We start from the raw sequence: 25,238 nt of genomic DNA, 5'->3' as shown, positions 1-25,238 counted from the left end.
CTCTGTGCCTCCATTGCTGCAGCAGCAGGATTTGTCTTTCCAGGGGACCAGAGGAAAGTCTGTGTGTGCAGTAGCTGCACACTTGGAGGGTTTGGTCCAGCTGGTTTGGATCAATCTGGTGTGGCAGCTGATTGTGTTGGTGATGCCAAGACACAGGTGAAGGTGGGTTTTCCCAATCCTCTATTTCATCCTATTTATTGTCCTTAGTCTCCTGCAAAAATTCCTCCAAGTGTTTGGTGCTAAGAGAGTACTAGCAGCATGTGACCGAGGCTGACACAGAGCACATGGCTGTAGGGATTGAAATGAGATGGGTCATCCTGGCTGCTGAAATTGTCTTTGGCCATGACACCTTCACTGGCATTGGTAGCACCACCTTTCTTCTCTCCACCAGCAGCAGCTGCCATCTCCAGCATCTCTGCATGTTTTGTGCCACAAGCCCTGGGCCTTTCACCTGGGTGTCATGGCATCACCAAAACTGTTGGTTTTGCCAAGGCCAAAGTGCTCCTTCTCCAGTAACCTCCACAGCTGTGGGCCTGACAATGTTGCTGTACCCATTAAAGGACTCATCAAAAGCAATCATAGAAGTTAACTTAGGTGTATATAAGACAAGTAATAAAAATTTCAAACCAGCCTCCAGATTTATCTTCAGGAGGTCTTATAAAATATGACAGTATGTCTAGTAATCTGTTGATAGGGCATATTTTCAAAAGCAAGGAGGGGAAGCCTAAAATCTACCTCCCAGAACTCACCAAGATATACTTGTTTATTCTTCTGGTGATAATCAACTGAACAGGATGTGCAAGATGTTGGAATGAAGTGATTCAAAAGGACTGGATAATACAAGTTAAAAAGATTGAACTGATTTACAAATCCAAAGCCTAGAAGCATTTCCACCTAGAAGCTAGCTTTTCGTTGCAGCAGAATAAATTAATCTGTTCTACAGGTAGCAAGTTAATTTAAATATAAACTATGGGGTCTTTGAAAAATTGCGCACTTTCCCTCTCTTAGAATTCAATCCTGCACAAAAACCAGATTCATTTATTGCATGTTTTCATCTCTTGTTACTGATTGCTTCCTGTTTTTTTATTTTATTAAATAAACATTAGAGCTAAAAAAAAAAAAATGCCTGCACATGATTAGATAAGAGATCTGTCTAATAGCATTAATTGTTTATCATCCTTGATCTCCCAAATGCTTTTTACAAATTGCAATAACCAACTTCCAAAACCTAGATTGAAGTATTACTTATTTTGGATGAAAGGAAATAGAGAGAAGAATGCTCCCAGATTAGTTTATTTTTTATTTTTTTTTTTTTTTTTCATAGACTCACGTAGTTGGGTTTTGGCAAGGCCACATCATGCCCCACTTGAATGTGTTTTGTCTTGAATCAGGTACTCAAGTATGCATGGAAAGCTTGTATTTCACCCAGTGATCACTTGCACAGTGGTCTGTGGTAATTTAGCAAGTACTTAGGAAAGACCTTAATTATTTTAGCATTCTGGTTATTCTTTGGGATAGTAGCCAGTAAGCAGCATAAGGTGCTGAACAAAGAACAGTATTGTTGCTCTTGGGGAGCATGAATTCAAGGCTAACATATACAGAAAGCAGAGTGATGCCTCCAAAAGCAAAACAGTTTGCAGGACACTGAACATAATACATTTCTTCTGAAGCTAGTTACAGTCTGTGTAGTTGTTCCGGCAGGTTTCTGGCCTGCACAGCTGATCAGAAACCTACACCCCACAGGAATGTTGGCAGCTTCAAACCCAGTTGTTTCAAATCCAGTTGTTTTGAGATGAAGAAAACAACAACAAAACCAAATCAAGCCAAATCAAAACCCAAAAAGGCTGGAAAGTGTAGCTCTTTTATTTTTTCAACTGTAAAGGTACTAACCTTTTTTTTTTTTTTCTTTTTTTTTTTGATATCCTGAAATTACCATTAATACCCAGTAGTTGCCTTCTGTTTCCTAATTTTGGATGATACAGATCATAGCAAATTTCCAGTCATGAGGACCTTCATCCCACTCTAATAGCAATAAAAGAGATTGTGATGCAGCTAGGCATGAAGATACTAATCCTGGCCCAGCTGGTCATAGTTCAAGATGCCACAGCAGTGCCCAAGGCTGAAGAGCTGAACGCCTGCTTTGGATTAAGAAAATGGAGTGGAGCTGTGTGTGGAGTGGAGCCATGGAGAAGCAGTAAGGAACAGTCTAGCATGAAGGAAGGAGTGGTGATGAGGACAGTGAGCATCTAGAAAAAATTAGAAGTGATGTTTGGCCATTCCAGGTGGCTACTTTCATACTTAATCTCAAACACTGTAAAGATTCTCAAATGCAGTGGAGTTTTTGAGTGAGAAATGTCACAGTTCATGATGCTAGAAAGTAGTTTTCCCTGCAAAACAAAGGACAAGGCAAATATATGCATCTTTTTCCTATCTCACAAAATATGTCTGTTTTCCTAGTGGGGCCTCAGAAAGCACAAACACTGCAGAGCTGCCAATCACTACCTTCTGCAAAGCAATTTTAGCAAGAACTATCGACAGACCTGCCTTTGCTCTGCATCTCTCTGTCAACCACCTGCCTGCAAACTCCTTCTTTAAAAGCTCTTATAGATTTGTTACTGAAAGGGGGAAAATTTTGAAACTTTTATTTCATGAGGAATTTCAGGTAAGAATCCCCATGTCTGCAGCACCAGCCCTGGATTCCTGCATGTACTCTGTGGAGTAACATGTGTCAAGTGATAGTAAGGCTCAGAGCAGGGTATGGCTAGCACTTGGGGGAGATTTAATTTATTGTTCAGTGGAACGAATGCTATTGTGCAGCGACAGCTGGTGTGCTGAATGACACGCAGTGACTGCCTGACTGACTCACAACAATAATACCCAGAGAGGCTTGCACATCTGGCTGTCTTGGGGGGAGTGCAGAGAGGAGGCATCTGAGAAAAGTAGGCTGTGCTATGTTTGCTAGTTCAGGCCTGGCTTATGAACCACTTGTTCCAATGCTGAACCATCAGGTACATTGTGAAAAAGGAAAATATTCATGTGCTTGAGTGGTGTAGACTTTACCTTTACTTCTGTTTTCTTCCAGCAGGTGTTTCTCTCCTCTCACTGATCAAACTACAGGATGAGCGAATATGAACAGGCAAAATGAGCGCATACTTCAGGCTGCAAGATGGTTGATAAGTTCATGCTTGAAATCCCTTTCCACAGAGATATTTTTGCTGCCTAAGTGCTGGTATCTGGATTATTTAGGTATCATGTCAGAAAGCTGCTATTGTTCTTTACACAGTTTGTAAAATGTTGCATTAATCCTGGATACATGTTTTCCTTACACATAACTGGTTTTTATACAAGGCCATGGTGAGATAAACCTGACATCTGCATAGACTCAGATAAATTTACTTCTCAATGGTGATAGCTAAGCAATTAACAAACCCTGAGTCTGGGCTGCAAGTTGTGCTCCTTTTCTTCTGTGTGGATTTGGCTAGAGTACATAAAGTATGTTTCAAAGCAGAATTGATAAAACAATTCCCGTGCCCTCATTTTGCACAAATTGACTTTACTTCTGGGCAGGTAAACGGGTATGTGTCTGATTTAGAGGTGATGCAGAGTGCTGGGATAATGAACTTAATAGTATTGCTCAGAAGCTGTCAAAAACCAGGGCCTTAAAAGTCCACGTGATAGGTGAGGGGAGTCAGAACCTATGGCTGCACCACTGGAATGGCTGGAACACCATTTCCACCTTCTCGCCATATGAGGCAAAAGAAGTTTATTTGTTCTGGTCTGCCATGAAGCTCTTGTAGAAAGATAAAAGCTGGGGCTGTTGTGCTGCAGCCAGCTCTCCAGTCGGAGCATGGAAGGCACATGAGTGTGGCACTCCCCTTCTCCCTCTCTCACGTCTGTGGAACAGTTGTGCCATTTCACCTCCTGAACTAAATAAAAATAAGGTGTAGAATGGTCTGGAAAAGGCAGCAGCCAGGGAGTTGAACAGTGAAACTTTGCAAGCGTCATTTTGATCAAAAAGTAACTGCTGGGAACTGTACTGGGGGAAGAGGGAATGCAGAGTGCTTAAAGGAAGATCATCACATATTTGATATAAGTATTTGTTTGCAAATAATGTTAGGTGCTTTTGAGGAATTCATGTGAACACCAACCACCTTAGATGCCTTTGGGGGCTACTGTGAGTTACCTCACTGTGTGCTCTGGTTTAGCTTTAAGAAAAGTTTGTCTTTCAAAAAGCAGCAGAATTTCCACTGCTGTGTCAAAAGAACATTGAATTTTTTTTTTTTTTTTAATTATTTTTTTTCCCCTGCTAGTGGAAGACATTGATTCTTTACAGGAGTGGCACTTTGCTGCTTGCAAATGCCCAGAAAAGTTGTTACATTGTTTTAAGTAGCCAAGGAAACCATCCTCAAAACAAACAGGAATAATTCGGAGCTCCTCCCCCATGTCTGCCAGCTGCTCTTGCCTTGCCTTGCCTACAGATAATTCTTCCCCATTTTATTTTGCAAAACACACAGGCTTTGTATATGCCTAAGTTATAGACTTAACAGAATTTAATTTTCAGATATTTGGTTCATTATGAAATCAACTGTGCTGAAGGATCAGTAAAAAAGAGCCATCATAGGATCTTCACAATGACAAATTTGGCATAACTTCCAAAGGGAAAGTGATTTTACCTTGATTTTTACTGCTATAATATGCAGCAAAAGTTTTCTTAATGTGAAAAGAAAGTTAATCTTTTGTCTTCTGCATAGTTTTATCATTCTGCAAACAAGTGATGTCAATTTTTTTATAAGGAACTGTGAGCATTTCACACATGCACATATTTATCTTGATAAACAGTAAATTTTGGTAACATAATTTCTATATATATTCCAATTATTATCCACTTGTTACACACATCTCATTGCTCAGGTATTTTTAAGTGAGTATTGAAATTCCTTCAGGAGACGTATATTTTCTGTCCAGCTAAATCCACACGGATCAGCATCATGCAGATATGTCAGGAAAATGCTTTTAATGGGCTTGGCTATTCCATCTGAGATGCCGTCTTCTCCTACACCTTCTTTTATCATATGCTGTTCAGCTACAATATGTAACTGAGAATGAATACCACACTAGAGAAAGAGAAACAAATGTAGATGGAAATTCAGAAAATATTTCCAAGGGTAGTGTATGGTGTACTTTGATTAGTATTGCTGATAGTTTGACAGATTATGTAAATACACACACGTAAGGGCAGCTATCAGTAAAAAAATAATTAGAAAATCAATTTCCCTTTCCTCTTCATGCACACCAGAAGTAGAGTCTTTTGAGATTTGTTACTCTAGTTACTGAGTACAGTAATTTTGAGAATAGTTTTTAGATAATATGGCCCTTTAAGCAGAGATAGAGTGCAATCCAGGACTCCAGTTTCCTTTTCAAAATCTCCTCTAAGTTTTTTATAGAGCAGAGAGAAAAAAACTGGTGATGGCAATGCCTGAAGGCAATCTGCTGGCTGTAAAAGAGAGGCTCAATGTTTAATGTGCATGCAGCAGCAAAAGGTATTGCCTGTTCCTAAAGCCATTAAGCTCTACCAGCTGCTTTCTAGCACATGCAGGGTGGCACTGCAGCTGGGCTTCATCCTGGTGGATGCAGCATGGCTGCACTGGCCTGTCTGTGTTTTTACCCCTGAATCCCTTCTGGCAGCCCTGGCTGGCTAACACAGTTGCAGTAAAGGGGTTTGATACTTGGAACACATTTCTTTGGTGCATTTATCTGCTTCCCATTTCCCTTTCCAGCGATTGGATGTTGTCAGCCTATGGTGGTAGAGTTCCTCACTAGCACTCCTCTCACACCACCTTGCGATTCCCATTGCTTCTGCATTATATTAGTATTATTACAGACAATTTGTGAGCCAAATTGAGAGGTATATTAAGTCTGGTAGAAATAAAATATATTGCTACAGAAAAAATGTTTTACCTAAATCCTGTTCAAAATCTTCAGAGAGAAGGAGTTTTGCACTGTTTTTTACCCTTTAGAATTAATGCAAACAGATAGGTCCACATTACTGACTGGTGACTCAGGCATACTTTGTGTTTAGGGTGAAAGGAGAAGTCTTGAGACAGGATCTTTTTTATCTATGTTTGCTCATCTCCAGGTTCATTTGCAATTTACATGTTGAATGATCATGCACAATTGAACTTCATATGAATTTTAAAATTTTCATAGTGATTTAGTAATGGAAAGTATGATGCAAATGATTCTCTGAACATTTTCACAAACTGTGAGATGATAAAAAATATAGACCAATTGAGCATTCTGAATAATTTTCTCATCTTTATTCTGTACTGATTGCTGATCAAGCATATTTTATTGATTTTTACTCGTTCCCTAAATTCTGAATATTTTCAATGTGTGGGCCTGTGCATATGTGTGGGTGTGTCTTCCCGTATTTCTCACTCCAGATTCAAGCACAGTGCTGTGCCTGGCCAAAGCCCTGCCTTCCTGCCCATATTTCCCTCTAGGGTAGCAGGATGACCCAGAATAACCCTGAGACCTCAGGCTGGAGCTGGGACAGATGGCAGTGGTGGGGGGATCCTGAGCACAAGTAAGGGACCGCACTTTCTGCATTTTGTCATGAAGTGCCCCACAAACTCCTAGGAGTGCCACGCTCTGTGAAACTTGCTATTCAATGAAAGGGCAGCATTTTTGAAAGGACACATGCCGCATTTCCAGACACAGAGTGCTGTATCTCCTATACATTTGTTAATGTTTAATTTTTTTTCTTAGATATATTTCACAAAATAAAAACTATGTTTCTTGGAGCTCTGTGTGGCTGCAGCATTTTGGTCTTAGGTGCCCTAGGATTGCTGGTTTGTGAATGCCGCATCCCTCCATCATTTATCTCTCATCTTTTACCAATACCCTAGGGGGAAGGCTTTCCAGGATTTACTTACACAGCACAGTGCTCCAGGGCTTTTATAATCAATCTCACACTGTGTTCCTGGACTTTAAGTTTGTTTGTTGAAATATAGGATATAAGCAGCTGGCCTGCTTTGGGTTTTGCTAAAGGCTTTTGTATCCTGTGCAGAAGCTTGTAGATAGTTGAGGAAATCTGAGCTGGGAATATCATTGGCAGTGGGTTTTACTGATATCAAAAGGCAAATAGGGTTATCTGACTAACATAGAGCTCAGATATGCCAGACACTCTGTGAAAAATAGGATTCTTCATTTGGAAGGTTTAGTAGTATAATACCTACACCATTAGATTAATTTTAGAGAGTAGAGTGAGAAGATGCACACAAAGTGGAGAGATAAAGTCTTCGGGTATTTATGGATGTAGACATAGATATTACTTGAGGGGAAGTCAAGTGATAACTGTGGTGGTGTGTTTTTGCATTAAGTTTGTGTTTGTCCCCTGTACCCTTCCCTAATCCCTCCTCTCCCCAGTTGTCAGTCTTCCCAAGCCCATCCCTGACTTCCTCCCTTCCAAGTTGTCAATCCTCCCCATCCCTGCCCCTTTCTTCCAGAACTCTCCCTGCCAATCCTCCTTGTCCCAACCCCTCCTTCCAGAGTGTTCCCTCTCTATTTTGTGATACTTGACACCCTATTTGTTAATATGTGTTATTCCACTCCCCTGTTTCCCCTGATAGGTTTACAATAGTTGAGTTCCACCTTTGACCCCTCCCCAGCCTTACCCTCATTGGTTAATGTTCCTGCACCCCTCCTCCTGAGTTACTGTATAAAACTTATGTTCACCCCCCCCCCCCCCCCCCCAAGCTTGGTCTTTGGTTTTAGTTATGTTCACCTAATAAACTCATCCAGCCTTTACCCCAAAGACCTGTGTCATCGTTATGTGTCCCTGCACCGGACCAGTGATTACTGGGAATTGCAGAGCTCACAGGGGGACGATTGCACCCCTACTTTTGCCGCCCAGCATGCCCCGATGGCACGCTGCAACAGATAACCTACTTTCTGATTCACATTTTATACTTACATCAGCTAATCTTTGAAACTACTTTAGGTTTTTTTCAGCTGTCTGAGTCTCTTTGCCATTGACAGGCACTGCTACAGAAGTTTAAATAAATGACTAAAAATGAGTACTCTTCATTCATGCATATGAACTGAGAGCAAACAATATGAGGGAAATCAGCAACCACTGAGTATGCACACAGGGAAAAGAATATTTCATTTTATTAACAGAATTTTCTGCCTGTTCTTCGCCATGGAAATGAAATGTATGTTAATATTGGAGCTTTGCTGCCTTCTAGTGGCAGAAGGTTTGTTATGGAGCCATTGATAGGGTTATATTACTGGGCTTTGGTTCTGGGATAAGATAAATTCCTTCTGTGGAGATCTTTATGATTATAGTGTATGCCAGCACCGATTTTACTTTAAATATTTGAATATTTGATTTAAAGAGAACAATGAAGCAAACCAAACATTTCTTCACCAAATTTTCCCAGCCTATGTGTGCAATTACTTGGTTGTTGTTGTTGTTGCTGTTTTGTGTGTGTTAGGTTTTTGTTTGTTTGTTTGTTTGTTTTTTGTTTTGTTTTTGTTTTGTTTTGTGGTTTTGGGTCTTTTTTTTTTTGTTTGTTTTGTTTTGTTTTTTTTGTTTTTTTGAGAAACTAAAGTGTAGATGAGGAGGGTTCACCACTCTGATCAAGAGAAGGGAGGTGAGGTAAGAGAGGCATCAGGTCTCTGAGATACTGAGCATCTGTGAGTACTGCGGTACTGGTAGTCCTCAGCACTTCTCAGATGGCCTGTGTGTTTACTTAGCCTTTTCAGATGTCTCACTCAATATTTGGGATGTCACTTTTCAAAAACTGATAACTGGAAACCCTAAGGACTGTACAGGTGCATCTGAAAACCCAAACGTGATCAATATCAAGAGACACAGCCAAATGAGTAGGAACCCATGAACACAGGATACCATTAATTTTTAAAATACTGTTTAATTGTGAACCTAGACTATTTTCTCTAGTGCCACAAATTTGAGAATATAGCCAGTGAAAGGAAAACACCTGTCCTGTGCCATTTTGACCTTGTATCCTTCTCCTGGTACAGTCATAATACACATCATGTTTTACATGTTAAAAGGGATGTTCCATTGTGTCCTAGTAGCTTTATTCCACAGAGGTATAAAAATATCAGTAAGAAACTAGAAAGTGAAATCTACACACAACCTTTATGAACGGAGGCAAAGAAAGATAATGCTTTAGGGAGATGTGTCATTTGCTGGTATTCAGTAAAGCAGGAACATGCAAAGCACAAGAAGCATCACTTTTTTTTTAAATCATGTTTACTGAATAGTTACTCTTTTCCTGTGAGAACCTTACAGATAGAAAAAATCAGGGCCTGGATGAAGATTTTTATGTTAGGTGTTGTTCTTCATCAAGAAGGAATTTCTTCTGTTATAGGTCTCTGAGGGTCTTCTGTTATAGGTCTCTAATGTATTTGATGCTAATATATTTGCTGACTCCTAACAAAAATAATTTAATGACAGATTTCAAAATGGCCTCTTACCATGGCATGACCACTTCTCATTCCTTATCCCAGTCATGCCTTAAGAAATTCAGGCCTCTTCTGAGCAATCTTACTTTCCATGATGGCTGGGCCAACATCTTTGTGGTTTAAACCCCAGTACTGGTCCATGTTTCTGGTTACCTACTGGTTTTGGTTGGAGGCAAATACTTTCCAAGGCCACAGACCAAGGTGTTTATCTTGAGGAAAATGATGAGGAAAAGTGGGTGGGTAGAAGGAAAACAAATATCTTGCCCTGAAACTGATAAGGATGCAGCATTTTAGTGCTTTTTGTACATGTACTTTCTTTTCCCAGAGGTATAAATCTCTGAGGGAATTTAATTTAAATTCTGAGGGGAAAAAAAAGCTCATGTTAAGTGTGCAGAAAAGATGAGACCACTACTAAGGTGTTTGTGTGCCTGAAAGAACTGTTGGGATGTAATGAACATTTGTCCATAAAAAAAACCTGCTGCTGTATGTTTTAGGGCACCTTGTACTAGGGTCCCCTGATATTTCGCGAATAAGCTGCAGTGAAGTCTTTCATAATGTCACATAGACATTTCAGGAGCCCAGAGAAAACACTATTTAATAGGCTGGATAAAATTGAGGCATTGCTTTGGAGGGAGGGTCTCATCACCAATGATGAATCCCTTAGAATATTTACTTCTTTCTACCATAATCAAAACATAGTAATTTTGTTGATTAGAACTTTACTAATCTGAATACATTTCTGTTTACAGAAAATATTTCCTAGTAATTATCATGCTAAAAGCTCAGATGGCTTGCAGAGAACATCCATTTTCTTTCTCTTTTTCCAAAAGCCATACTAACTTCCTCAATGCTGTAGGAGGATCACTACTTCTCAGTAGTGATTTCTCTCAAGCTAGTCTTTGAAATATTGCTGACTGAATAATGCATGATTCAGATTCCCAGAAAAAATAAATGTCTTCCCAGCAATAATTACATTTCTAGATACTAACAGGCACTGCAGAAGTGCTGTGAGAACAGTCAGGAAATGCAGTGTCTGCTCAGTCCTGTGTTTCCCAATCACTGTGCTTTTTCATCTCTATTCTCAGCCTCCACTGTAGCTCAGCAATTTGACACCTCTGTCTATACTTCCAGACATGTCTTTTTAACGCCTTCAAAATCTTTGTGTTTTGATTGACTGAAAATATCTATATTGTGTTGATATTTCAATGTTGAACATCTAGCTGACTTTTTTTTTTTTTTTTTTTTTTTTTGTCCACCTCCCTTCTTACGGTAGCTTTTAATTGTTTTTCCAGTCCTTATTGTATTATGGAAGTGAATTTTTCCTAGCTAAAAAGGGCTTTAAATATTTTTCCAGTCTTAAGGAACAGAAACCCTACAGTAAAAGTACCTGCCATAGAAGTAGTGGTTACCTTTGTGCATTTCTTTGTTTTTGATGCAACATTGAAACAATTCTTAGTAAGTCACTTGACAACATACTGGCACAGTAAAGCTTTTTGGTAGGCACAGATAGAGCAAGAGATCAAAGGCTCTCTTTGTCTAACTACCTGATACTTTTTAATCAACACATCTCATGATTTATGCTGTTTTATTAGACACCCTAGCTGTGCAGGAGGGATCCAGAAGTAATACACAGTTTCTGTGTAAAAATGTCAGGAAAGGGAAATGCTAATGGCCATCAAGACTGGAGACCCACAAAGAGAACTGTCTGTGAAATCAGGAAAAGAAGAACTTGACAGCCATTTACAAGTTTCAGCTTGTACAGAAAATACTCTGAACTCCTAAGAAATTAATTATAACTTCTTCAAAAACTTTATGGTTCACTTTTTCTTTTTCTGACAAAAAATGGAGATGGATATTTCTGCATAAGATACTAACGGATATGTTTATGTAGGAGCAAAACAATTAAAAAGAACATTTCAGGAATTTTGGTTTTCACTAAGATTGTTAAGGTTTTCTTTAAAACCAAAAAAATTAAAACAACAAACAATCAAACAAAAAAACTAAACAAGTCCTAAACCCAACCAACCAACAAAACTCATTACACAAATGCACACAAAACCCCAAAAAAAGCCCAAAAAACACAAACCAAAAAATACACAAATCCTGAAAACATTACATTTCTGACCCGGAGAAAAGAGAGAAAATGACTAGCAGTGCTGTGCATCACCCTTTCAGCCACAGCCACAGCTGGAACCTACAAAAGCTGAGACATGGCAGGTTGGTTCTCCTTCCTGGATCTTGGGTGGCTTCATCAAACTGTGAGTGATCATATGTAAGAGGATTCACAAAATATGAAAATAGATTTATAATTTGATTAAACATCAGAGCCTAATTTAGAAACAACCCATCTGAATAGGTTCTTTTTTGCTACAGACTTAAAAGGTTTTCCTCCCTGACTTCAGTGAATCAAGGTACTCTTTTGTCATCTTAGGTAGTCTAAACCTGTTCAGTTTTTTCTTTTTCTTCTGATATTGTGCACAGAACTATGAACGTAAAACTACATTTCCTGCGGAAATACAGAGAAGGTGGTAGACTTGCCATCATCTTTCCTTTTCACTGCTTTAGTATTACTTTTGATGAATTATGTTAACTTATGACTACAACTTTGGCAGTAGAAAATCTGTGAGTGATTTTATTCTTTACCTATGTTGTTACTGTTCTTAGGTAATTTCAATATATAAATGAACTTATTTTCTAAATATTTAATTTATCAAAGGAAGAGGTGGTGAGCTGTACATTCCCATGGCTTAAGCAAAGTTCTTGACAGAACTGATGTTGCAGGTATCATGCTGCTCCAGCTCGGGCACTAATCCTGACAGATTCTAAGGCTCCAGATTGTTTGTGAGCTCATCCTGTCTCAAGTTCTGTTGTTAAGCCTTCCACAAAGTCTGTTTTCTTGCTTTTTTCACAGTTCTCTCTTGTTGAAACAGCTTTCCTTATTCTGCACATTAATTCTGTGAGATGGTAGGACTGTGTTGAGATGCACTGGCTGCATGTCATATAGTGACATAGAGAAGGTGAAGACCATTGAGCAGAAGCTCCGACTAGTGTAGGTTTTCTGCCTGCAGCATGAAGGGTAAGCACTGAAGCCCTGATTTGTATTTTGTTGATGCTTGATAGAGTCTTGTTGTTGCCCTCAGCACAATTAATGTAAGCCAGTGAATATCCAAGAGTCAGATGTTTAGTGTGCTAATTACTTAGGGCTTTTTCTGTGATACAGAAGAAGTATCCCAGCCTAAAAATTCTTGAAGGTAGGAAGTCAAGTGTCAGGCATATATTTCAAGTCCAATGAGCTGGCCTATGAGGTGATTCCCGTTTCTTGCCTTCCTCTTGATGAATATGCAGAAAAATGGATACTTCTTGCCAATAGAACTTTGTTCTGTATTAAGTTGTTTTCGTTTATAAAGATTTGGCTCTCCTGGAGCTGACATCAAGAAAGGAGTAGGATGAGTAAGTTGCTTAGCATAAGAATATCCACATCTGGCACTACTTTTCATAAAATTTCCATATCAAGCACGCTCTTGTATGGCAGACAAGCTAACAAGTGTTAGCACCTACAAAGTCTGCCCTGTTTTTCAAATTCCCCTGGAATGCCCAAGACTTCTGATTTTGTGTAGAGGTCAAGTTCTTCCACTGTCATCAAGATAAGAAATGTCTTTCACTTCTTTATTCCTTTGAACCAAATTTCACAGTTGGCTTTGGATGAAAGGAAAACTGAGATGAAGGTCAGACTCACAAGAGTGTATAGGAACTGAACTAGCATTGATTTCAGCAGGCTGAAGATGCCCAAGTACTTCTGTTACTTCAGTTTTAAATAACAGGTGGGGGCTTTGTTTCTGGGGGATGAATATTTATCACAAGTAACAATTTTACACCAAAAAGGCTGAATATATTGCACTAAAAAGAATGGAAAATGATGAGAAGAGTGTGTTGATATACTGGGCTGTGCTTGTTTATTGTACAGAGGTCTGCTCTGAACTCTGGAGCTTCTGGCATTCCAATGGTGGGTGAAATTCTAGTTTTATGTTTACATTTTTTGAGTGCTGGCATGAGAAAAATGGTAAAGATTTGAGAATGGAAATTCATGTTTGTATCACTGGTAATGCTTTTTTAAAGAGAGGTGTTTGACCATCAGTTTTTGAAGTTCCTTAATCTCTTCTGAATAATTGTTCCATACCTGAGATACCTAGACAGAACCTTTTCCTTTATTTGATGCCTTCAAAATTGCTGCAGGTGACAAAGCTGCTATGTGATTGCCTATGCGACTGCAAATGAAAAATCTGTGGTATTGGAAAAGGGTGAATAAAGATGTAGGAACCTATTGCCTCTGGCATGTATTACACCAAACATTCCCCCTAACTTGCAGGATGTTTATTAATTTTGCTTCTTAAAAAAAGAAATACTGATTTGTGCTTAACAGAGCTTCCAGACTTAATGTTGTCCAAGGCAAGCCCCACATTGCCAGGTTGTGGGTGTGGATTTAGAGAAGGGTCTCCATAAGCACAGAAGAAAAAGTCGCTGAGTGGTAACATAATGGTCACATGTAATGGTTGAATCTGCTGCCTCTACAGAGATACAAAGTGAGACAGCAAGCATTTTCAGCTTTGCTTGGCTCACCTCCTCTCCCAGATCCAGATAGGTTTGAACATTGCTGAAGGAAAAACTTCATGTATTACTCTTCCTTGATTTGTAGTGGAAGAGAGATGGTCCGGGACCTGAGATGTTAGAAGAAGAAATATTTAGGTGGGAGGAGATGATGAAGTAGCTTTTGGCTGGACTTTTCTTGTTAGCCATGGACTGAACTAAAATCTCCTGCAACAGAGACTGCATTTTGGGGGGATGCAGTGGTGACCCAGGGAGACCTGTTTCAGCTTCGAACAGCACAGGAATGGTGAGAAACGAAGAAAGCTGAAGAGGGAATGGTGATACCCTCTGTCTTCGGGAAGAAGATGAGTCCTGTTTTTGGACTCCTCGGCCCCAGGGGAAAATGGGGGGGACTGTAGTCCCAGGATGAGAAGCTGAACTGTTGTATCTTTGGGTCTGTGGCAAAGCATCCTTAAAGGAGCCCTATGAGCAGTCTGTCCATGCACGGTGGTGAGAGCACTGTGACATGGAATGGAGAGTGTCACACTGGCAGATTTTTTTTTTTCCGGGCGGTTGCCATGTGTGACAGGGAAACACAGGGGGGCAGCTGTGTTTCCTGGGGGGTCTGTGGTGCAAGAGAGACTTCTCTCTCCCTTGATAGTTTAAGTATAGATTACCTGAAGGGTGGTAATTTGATCAAGAATCCCGGGTGATGTTTCATGGCTGGGTGTTTTTGGAATTGGGAGAAGGAGGGGTGGTTTAAAAGGTCTTCATCCTGGATTTAGTTTATGTGTTTTCTGTATTAATAGTAGTTTAATAAAGTTTTGTCCTTTGTTATTAAGCTTGGGCCTGCTCTGCTCTGTTCCTGATAACATCTCACAGCATTTATTTAGAAAAGGTGCATTTTCATGGGGACGCTGGCATTGCGCCAGTGTCCAACCATGACAATGCCCATGAGGGCAAATGTCATAATTCTCTAACTTGATATGGGGTTTTGTGCCGTAACATCCCAGCCATTATTTGGATTCAATTAGAGGCAATTATTAAAATTTTGACCTGAAATACAAGAATAAATATTACTTTCATATTTATAGTGGGTTTTTTTCAGTGATTAATTTTTTATTGTACTAAAATTTCACTTCAGATAAAGGCTTACCAGTCTTTATTCTGTATTCAGAAGAGGTACTGAACTAGAATTTAATTTATTAATTTTTCCAGAATAGTACAGCACTAAATTTCTTTTGCTTTTGGGTAAGTCTTTAGTAATATCTCAAATAGCCAAATTTTAAGACTTAGTCCTTCCAGTGTTGGATTCTTTGGCCCAGGACATTTTTTATCTTATTAATCCTTGTCATTCATTCTGCTCTGTATTGTGCTGAGAATATGAACTCACTTCATTAAGGGTATGAGAACATACGTTGGGCTTTGTATGAATCAAACATCTCCCTGAATCTCACTGGAGGAAATCCAGAGAAATCATGCATTTTTCAGCTTAGTGTCATTAACTTCTTTAAAAATCTCACATTACAGAATAAGTTGACAGTTGACAGTTACCTCAAGTCTGTATGTCCCCACTTCTGTCTGCACCATCTCTGTTGCTGGGCAGGCAAGGACTGCTGACTGCATTTGCAAAAACTGCCCTCTGTGCCTGACTCTGGTAGGTCCCCATGCAGGGAATCTGCTGGTGGTAGTGTGCTAGTGAACAAGCATGATGTGTTGTGTTGAGGCAAGAGCCTGTGTTGGGTCCCCGTGTTGGGACCTGGGGCCACCAACAAGCACCAATGGCTCTACTCCCTGCTCAACCTCTGTGCAGGAGCCCAGCCACGTTGGGTGCCCTGGCAGGACATGCCTTCACCAGGCTACAGGAGCTCTCCACTCCCAAGGTCATGAGGTTTCTGGCAGAGGCTGGAGGTGATGCCTTAGAGGCTGACATAGAAGAAAGGCTGGACAGAGTCAAAGAAACAAAATAAGGATTTATTAAAAGTCCTTAAAAGGATACACCTTGGGCAGCACAAGAGCCTGACCAGGGCTGTGCCCAAGATGGACCCAAGATGGACACAAGATGGACGTTCAGGAGTTTTCAAACTTTTATAAATTTTGGTCCATTTGCACATAGGGGTCAATTACAACTTCAGGTTATGGAGTCCCATCCTCCTGGTTTGCTCTCTTCAGTTCACCGTTATTTGTGCTTTTTGGGCCTGAAGCTGCAATGGTGTCCTTGGTTCTCAGGCTGGAAAAGGATTGTTTTGTCTAACTAAACTGCGAAGAGAACTTGCTAACACTTCATATGAAGCTGAGAGTCACACACTAAGGCAGTACAGAATCTAAAAAATATTACAGCTAAAACTTAAGGCATCAGAGGCGTGTGGGGGTAGCTCGGTCCTGCGGATGGACTCTGTGCTGGGCTGGCCCTGGGCAGGAGGCAGCGAAGGGGGCTGCAGCGGAGGCCCGAGCTGGGTACTGAGCAGGTGTCCATCTCTGCCTTCCAAGTATTGCTGTCGTTTTGTCTAGAGCCACTGGGTGCCAGCAGGACCTGGCTGTGTGGAGCCATACACCCATGCCCAGGATGAAGGTGATGGCTCCCGCAAGGAGTTTTGCGTGTTTCGTAGTTAAACACTGAGACCACCTGACTGCAAGGCCACAGTGCGTTAGAACAATAGCCACAGACTGCTGCTTCTGCTCTGGGTGAATCTCCAATTTAGCATCAGTTGCTGATAATTTGTTTATTTATTTAAATTATTTTTTATTTTTTGTAGAGCATCAGTTCTCCACAAAAATGGTCAGGATCTCTGCTGGATTGGTCTGTGTCTCACAAACGGGATGGGACCCTGACTGGTTGCAGACTTAGAATTTATTATCTGTCTGTATCATACAAGCAAAAAGCAAGAGACACAGGAAAATAACAACATCCATGCAAATCCAGATCAGAGACAAGATGGCAGCCCATGCAAAGCCTTTTTCCACATACTCTTTGAACCAATAGCGTAAAAGAAAAGGTGTAAAGTCTTTGTACTCTAATCAATTAGAAAAGGACCCACGTGGGTTTAACATTAACAAAAGGACTTCTGTGAACCTCAAACAATACACAATAATTCATTATTTAAGATGGAAACTTTTTCTATCTTTGCAAAGTATATATCTAGGACTTTTCACATCTCAAACTATCAATAAGTTCTTGTTCTTTCTTGTTTCTTTCTTGTTATGATAAATATAAATGTATTCACTTGGTTCTTAACTTCCTAGCTTCCCATGAGAAGGTTTTGAAATTTCCCAGTCTTTCTCAGCTTTATATAAAGTCTTTTACCTTTTTACATTCCTACTATTCCCCCTCTCTTTTTTAACCCTAAATAAACCATCTTTGACTTGTCACTTATTTACTACCTTGCATTACATAGCTTCATTGCTATATATATTTCTTACCCTAGGAAAAAAATGTTATAAACTTTCTCTATAAAAGTTATATCTAAAAGGCACTTTTTTTGATTGCTTTAAGCTCCATCACTTTAAGTTAAAGCATTATCAATGCTGTGTAAAGTCAGGTTTAGTATCTGCATCAGGTTTTGACAAATCTCGATCTCTCCAAGGTCTCAATTCAAAGGCTAAATTTGTGAGTGACTCTAATTCAATAGCCTCTGTGAGGTTTTGTGAACTTTGCAATTCCCCTTTCTGCATTTTTTTCTTGGACAACCAAAACTTCTTTGTTGAGTCTGTCCATAATTTGTTGTGAAAAATGAAGTGCACAAGGTATTATCGTCAGTATCAATACCACAACTATCAAGGAAATTACACCTAACTTGCAAAGTTGCCTCAACCAAGGAGACAAGCCCCACCCATCGAACAAATTGTCCAACTATGTTTCCTTGTTTTTAATCTCAGATGTCAAGTCTTTAAGCTTTTGTATACTTTTGTGAATGGATTCAGAATGATCAGACAAATTCATGCAACACATTCCCTCAAATTCCTCACAACCATGTCCATGTGCCAGTAAAAGAAAATCAATTGCTACCCGATTTTGGAGCGTGGCCTGTCGGACACTCCTGACATCAGTCAGCATGTGACTGAGCACACTGGATGGGGCATTAGTTTGCTTACTCAGCCAACATCCAATCCTATCTACTTGTCTCAATGCTGCTTCTGAAGCAATTCCAGGTAAAAAGAAGCTTGCTGAAATCCTTTGTGCCTTTTTCCATGGACTGAAATCACTATTGCGATTTTCTGGGTATATATGAATAGATCTTTTGTCCTTTCTTGTCCTTTCTGAAACTGCTTTAGCACTAGGTGCTATCACAGTGAGTGCACCAATGCCAAATGGCCTGCCTTCAAGGTATGATGGAATGCCTTGCCATGCTCTATCTTCACAAATGAACCAATAACCCTTTGGTAATTTCTGTGGCTACTGGTCAACCCCAGATTTTCCATCCACATTGTATGAGTAATTACATCAAAATCTTGAATTTCTATATTCATAGTAAGAGGGCATAACATTGTACTTTGGAGAATTATTTTTTTGCCAATTGTTTCCTGAAAATGTGACACAGAAATCCATTGTGAAGGAACCAAGGAGCTCCAATTCCTGAGGTTCTGAACTTGCTTTGAGGAGTTGTCTGGTCCAGAGACTCCAATCCTTTGTGGGATTGCTTCCATTAGTAATCTCACCTGGCTTGCTATTAAGTTGCTTTTTCATCAAAGGATCATAGTATAAAGGTATAGCCAGTTTTTCAGTGGCACACCAAATAGATAGGTTGAAAAAGACTTCTCTGGATTTGAGTGAGACATACATATGGTATCTGATCCTGCAGCCTTGGTTAATGTGACCCAGACATTTGTTTTTGGTTCTTGCACAGGAAAATCTGCATTACAAAAAGCAAGCAAAACTAGAAAACACAAAGTGAACTGATTTTCCTCCATATCTTGTTCGTTGAGCTACCCTTTGGCAAAAAGAATTTTCCATATATCTCAACTTTCAAACTCTATTTTTTTGAGAATTTAGAATGTCAGTTTTTTAGAATCCAATGTCAATAATAAATCCTTCTTTTTCGTGTTTTTGCCAAAAGAGCTCTACGAAACAAACCATTCACACATTTATCATTAACATTAAATTGAAGTTTGCAGATTCCACAGGTGACAAAGGAACACCTGGCATGACCCATAGTCTCTCTGTTCAGCTCACGTCTGCGTGCTCGCTTCTTCACTTTTGGGCTTGTCAACATGTTCTGGTGTGCGATATGGTTTGACGTTCTTTGCTGGAACCCACTTTGGTCCTCCAGCACCTGTAGAAATACAAGCATACCCTTTGCCCCAAGTTATTAGTCAGAAAGGACCTTCAATTTGTCCTGTCTCAGGGCTTCTGCTTAAAACAAGAGGATTTTCTTTCAGTTTTGCCTGCGTGTTGTTTGCAAAATGCCTAAAAATTGGTGGATCAGGTTCTCCATAAGAATTGTTCAAAAAATTATAAACATATAAAGCTTTACTTAATCTCATCTGTGGTATCACCTCTACTCCCCCCTTCTGTTGATCTAAAATATATTTTAATGTATTATGCGTCCTTTCAACAATTGCTTGATCTGTGGGGGAGTGAGGAATACCAGAGGTGTGACGAACACCCCAACCTATTAGGAATGTTGCCACTTTTTGAGATATATATGTGGGGCCATTGTCTATTTTTACTTCTTGGAGTACACCCAATGAAGCAAATGCTTGCAAAAAATGTTGATAGGCATGATTACCTGTTTCTCCTGTGTGGACAGAGGCAAAAACTGCATCTGAAAATGAATCTACAGAAACATGAGTATTTTTAGATTTCCCAGAAGAAGGGTATTTAGTGATGTCTGTTTGCCATAATTGCAGACTTTGCAAACCCCGTGGATTAACAGCTCCTGTGGAAACAGGGGATTGCACAAGCTGACAATCAGGGCAACTGCTAATGATTGCTTTAGCTTGGGGTTTAGAAATACGAAACGTCTGCACAAGTGCTTGTGCATTTTAATGAAAAAAGGCATGACTCAATTTTGCTTGCTTAAAAATGTTTGGCACTGTGTTTGAGACAACCATGGTCAGTTTATCTGCTCTTGCATTTCCTTCTGCCAAAAATCCTGGTAGAGACGAATAAGCCCTAATTTGAGAAAGAAAATATAGGTTAGTTCTGTGTTGCAAAATTTTATGAAGACATGAAAGCCTGCCATATAAATCATCATTACTAACATCTTTTAAAACTGATCCCTCTATTCTTTTAATTACATTGGCAACATGGGCAGAATCTGTAATTAAATTGAAAGGCTCTGAAAATAGCTGAAAAGCTCTAACAGCAGCAGCCAGTTCAACTATTTGAGGAGAACCTTCTACCATTTGAATATCTGATTCCCATTTTTTTTGTTGTTTGATTTAACCATACAATCACTGATTTATGTTTTTCCTGACCCATCAGTGAAGAGCATTATAGCACTCAAAGGCTATTCACTTAGCAAGGGCTTTTCTCTGAAACTCAATTTTGCTTGTAATAATTTGTGACCTGGATAATGAATAGAACAAACACCTGAAAATTTTAACAATGCATTTTGCAAATCATCTGAATTTTGCAAAGCCCAATCTAAATAATCTTTTTTTCAAAGGTAAATATATAACTGCAAAATCTTTGCCTGCCAAGGCTAATATTCTTGTCCTGGCCTTAATTACAATTTGTGCTGTTATCTCCAGGGTTGTAGCAATCGTCTTTGGAGACCTGTAGGGAAGAAAAACCCATTCCATTATTAACAAAGGATCTCTCTCAGATGGATACCATTGAGAAATGAGGCCATAAAGTTGCAGCTTCTGTCCCAAAACAATGAGGAAGAAAGGTTTCTCTGGAGCACAACGATGGGCTTGTCTTCTTTGGAAAGCCTCCATGCAAGTTGAGCTTCAGTTGTTTTTTTATGGCAAGTTGAGCTTCAGTTGTTAAAGTCCTGGGAGATTTAATGTCACAGTCTCCCCTCAGTAAACCAAAAATTGGAGCAAGTTCATCACTGGTAATTCCCAAAATAGGTCTAATCCAGTTAATTTCCCCCAAAAGTTGCTGCAAATCTTGCAACGTGTTGATGTTGACTCGAAGTTATCTTCTGTGGTGAAATTGTCTGTTCTGTCATCTTCCATCCCAGATATTTCCAGGGTGGGATTTCTTGTATTTTTGATGTAGAAATTTCCAGTCCAGCCTTTTGGATCTCAGTGACAACACTGTCACAAGTTTGTTCCATCTCCATCCGTGTTGGTGCTGCGATGAGCAGATCATCCATGTAGTGTAGAATCATGGATCGTGGATGCTTCTGTTGAGCTGGGGACAGCGCTTGAACGACAAAATATTGGCAAATTGTTGGAGAATTCTTCATCCCCTGTGGTAAAGATTTCCAGTGACATCTTTGCATTGGCTCTCCTCGGTTGATGACTGGAACTGAGAAGGCAAATCTCGGGGCATCCTCAGGATGCAGTGGTATGCTGAAGAAACAGTCCTTTATATCAATGATGACAGGAGGCCAGTCTCTAGAAATTACTGATAGAGAGGGAAGTCCATTCTGGAGTGGTCTCATGTCATTGATCACTTCATTTATCCTCCTCAGGTCATGAAGTAATCTCCAGGAGTTGGAAGTCTTCTTGTGAATGACGAATACTGGTGAATTCCAGGGACTGTTCATGGGAGCAATGTGATCTTTTCGTAGTTGCTCCATTACTAATTTCTTAAGGGCATTTAATTTTTTCTCTGGTAAAGGCCACTGATCAATCCAAACTGGATTGTCAGTTTTCAGGATAGCTTTACAACAGGAGGTCTTGATGTGATGCCCATCATGAGCCCAATTCCAATCTTGCTCCCCACTGTGACATCACATCTCTCCCCCATATGGTGACTGGTTTCTGCATGATGAAGGGACGTACAGCAGCTGTCTTCCCTTCAGGACCTGTAATAGTAATCATGGATTCACTTTGCAAACACACAGTCAGTTCTGGTCAGTTCTGGCCTATACATTCCACTCAGAAGACATTCAGCATTGGAGTAGGATTCACATCGGGAACACCTCGGTACACAGTTTGATTAGTTAACAAAGCATTTTGTTGAGATACATTTTGTTTGAATATGTCCATAGATAAAGCAATTGCAAAAGAAGTAGGTGTCTTAGGTTGAATTACCACTGGAGCATTAAGTGGAAGAGCTAAAACCATTAGCTCTTCATTGCAGTTTACTGCAATAACAGCTGGAAAAATCAATAGCCAAGACTTGTATTGTTGTCTTTACCTATAATTAAAAATTCTTGTCTTTGTTGTGATTTGTTAATCAGACCTGTAGGTATACATTCATAACAGAAAATTTTCAAAAAACATATAAATTTTGAGTTTGCCAACTCAAGTTTTGTCCCTGGGGGTAATAAGGATGAACAGCTTGTGGCACTGGTGGCAAAGGTAGATATTGTGTTTGGCTTTGATGTCCCCCAGTTAAGGCCAAGGGGGCAAACTTTCCCGGATTCTGAGTTGCCACTACTTGTTTCGCTGCGTAGTGGGTCACGCTCTGCTTGGAGTTTAACGCCAGGGGATTACCATCTATTTCAAATTTAGAATGACAGCTTTTTGCATAATGTCTCCCTTTTTGACATCGAGGACAAACAGAAGATACCCTAGATTTTATTATTGGATTAGGGCAATTCTTTATCACATGAGCAGGCTTCCCACATCTGAAGCATGACCCTTTAGCAGAGTCCAACTGAACAGCAGCAAGAGTTTTTTCAAAATTTTTGTTTGTTCTTCAATGGCTTTTCCCAATTTATCACCCAATTTCTCTCCCAGTGAACCATGAGATTAGCAATTTGCTCTCCAAGAACATTAGCCTGTACTGTAGCAAGATACTGTGGAGTGCCAATCCTACTGCAAGCTGAAAGCACCTGAGGAACAGTTGGAGGCTGCTTGGGTAATGCAGAAATAATTATTTTACAATCATCATTCGCATTTAAAAATGCTAGGTTTAGAAGAATATAAGAATGAGCTGCTTCATCAGGGCATTGTCTTTCAACAGACTGTGTTAACCTATCTAAAAATGCACCATAATGATTCATTTGCTCCTTGTGTTATGGTTGAATATGCTTTAAGAGGGGTACCTGTTGATTCGACGGAAACCAAGGCTTTCCTTGTAGCCTGTTAAATATCTCTCAACACTGATCTAGGCAAAGAGACAGCCTGTATTTCTGGTTTATCATATGGTGGCTCGCCAGACAACTCAGCTTCTGTAAATCTTTCATAAGCATCACCCACATATCCTTCCCTTAAAACTTTAATAAATTTCTTCCACTGGAGTTCCCATAACATAAATTGTGAATTAGTTGAAATCAGACTCACCACATTGCAACAATCAGTTGGCGTGAGTTCATAAGAGTTAAAAATACTTTTTAACACATTATTAAAATAAGGAGAGTTAATTCCGTTTTCTCTCAAGGCCTGCCTTAACTCTTTGATGTCATAATGTGATAATTCATACTTAGGCTTTCTATCATCCCTCCCATAAGAAACTGGCATTGCTAAAATTTGTTCATTTAAAAACTTAAAATCTCTTTCTTTCAAAAGATTCTGCCGTATTCTTTTCCAGTCAGTTGTTGCAACATCATGTTCCGAACTAGCCAGATTATTGTCATAGCAACCCTGCTCCCAGAGGAATCCTTCTTGGCTTCCAGCCGCAGTTCTGGGCTTTCTGCCCAAAGAAGTCTCAGCTTGATTACTTTGTATCTTGCTACTATAGCAACTCTCGGTCCCAGCTTTCTCAGCTTTTTGATTTTCCTTATTTTTCCCAGTTTTCCTAACTTTCTGAATTCCCCCCTTTTTTATTTCAGGCTTGTTAATACAAGGAATAACAGGACTAAGTTTAGAAGAAGTGACCGCAGATGTGAGAGGAGAATCCCCTTTATTTTCCTGTGTTATGGCAGCAGAAATAGCATCTGAGCTTTTTGTTAAAGGCTGCAGTTTCTTTTTATCAAAAAAAGACAACAAGCATTGATTGTTAAAATCAGGGAGACATAATTTTAAAGTAATTGTAGACGAAGGTATAAGAATGCTACTGTCTTGCCTGTATCCCCTCTGATCTTTGGGGCCCTCATCGCCTGAAATTGGCCCCTTGATGGATACAGAGAAGCAGAAATCTCAGGGGAACCTGCTCTATCAGGAGACGGAATTGGTCTAGGAGGGTTAGAGCACAAAGATTCCAGAGACACTGCTCTTTTTGGAGAGTGACTGGGGGATAAGGAAGGTGAGCTACTACAAGAACTTTGTTGTTCATTATTTGAATCAACAGATAGGTCACCGGTAGGATTAGTAACACAGAAATCTGTGTTAGTATCTTTGGGACCCAGCCTGGAATCTGCACTCCCCTCCATATTCTCGGAACATCATGTTTCCTCATTCATAACCAAAGCTGACCGTTTCTTTGCCAGTTTAGACAAGATGGAATCAGAAAGAACTTTCTCATGCTGCTCTGTGACACCCAATTCCTGAGACACAGACCGACCAACAGACTGGCCCAAACGACTCCAAATCTGATACAACATAACAAGAGTGCTCATCTTTAGACACAGAAGGGAGATGCACAGTTTCCTTACCTTCAGGGAAAGATACAAAGGTCTTGTCCAAAGGCTTGGGAGAGGGGGTAGACGGAGGAGAAGGAGGGGCGGAGGGGGGATCATCCCGCGATTTTTCCAACTCACTTTGTTTAAACAGTACTAACAATGCTCTGCAAGGATACAATAACTTTGCATTCATTATATCTTTATGTCCAGAAATTTAATTATAATTTCCAGTTAATAAAGTCCCAGAATTTATAAGAAAAAATTACTGTGGGGTCTTTTGAAGGATAGTTCTCCTCCACCCAATGTAACAAGTCTTTTAGTTCATTTTCCTGGATTTTTACCTCAGGTTTTTCTTATACAAATGTTTCTAGTTTATGATAAGCATCCCATTTAATTTTTGAGATATTCTGTCCCATATTTTCTTCTCCAGGGTATCCTTTCTCACCTGATTGTCCAATGGATCTTTGTGAGAGCTCAAGATCCAGTCTTCTTTTACATCCTGGAGGCCCACTGGCAGGAAATTATTTTGTAGGAATTGTATGATCCATAAAACGAATCCATAAAAAGCTATCTGTGGTGTTCTTAAAACCGAAC

The 25,238-nt window shown here is 39.8% G+C and overlaps 1 long non-coding RNA gene across 1 annotated transcript; it reads left to right on the top strand.

Moving 5' to 3' along the window:
- The first annotated feature begins 21,999 nt into the window (after window positions 1–21,999).
- LOC128821421 (uncharacterized) lies at window positions 22,000–23,983 on the top strand. Its single transcript, XR_008441114.1, has 3 exons — window positions 22,000–22,122; window positions 22,882–23,002; window positions 23,916–23,983. It is a non-coding gene; the product is annotated as an uncharacterized LOC128821421 (long non-coding RNA).
- The last annotated feature ends 1,255 nt before the right edge of the window (window positions 23,984–25,238 follow it).

Source organism: Vidua macroura, chromosome Z, assembly GCF_024509145.1.
Source record: "Vidua macroura isolate BioBank_ID:100142 chromosome Z, ASM2450914v1, whole genome shotgun sequence".
In the NCBI taxonomy this organism is placed as follows: domain Eukaryota; kingdom Metazoa; phylum Chordata; class Aves; order Passeriformes; family Viduidae; genus Vidua; species Vidua macroura.
This window is presented reverse-complemented; position numbering and strand designations above follow the sequence as displayed.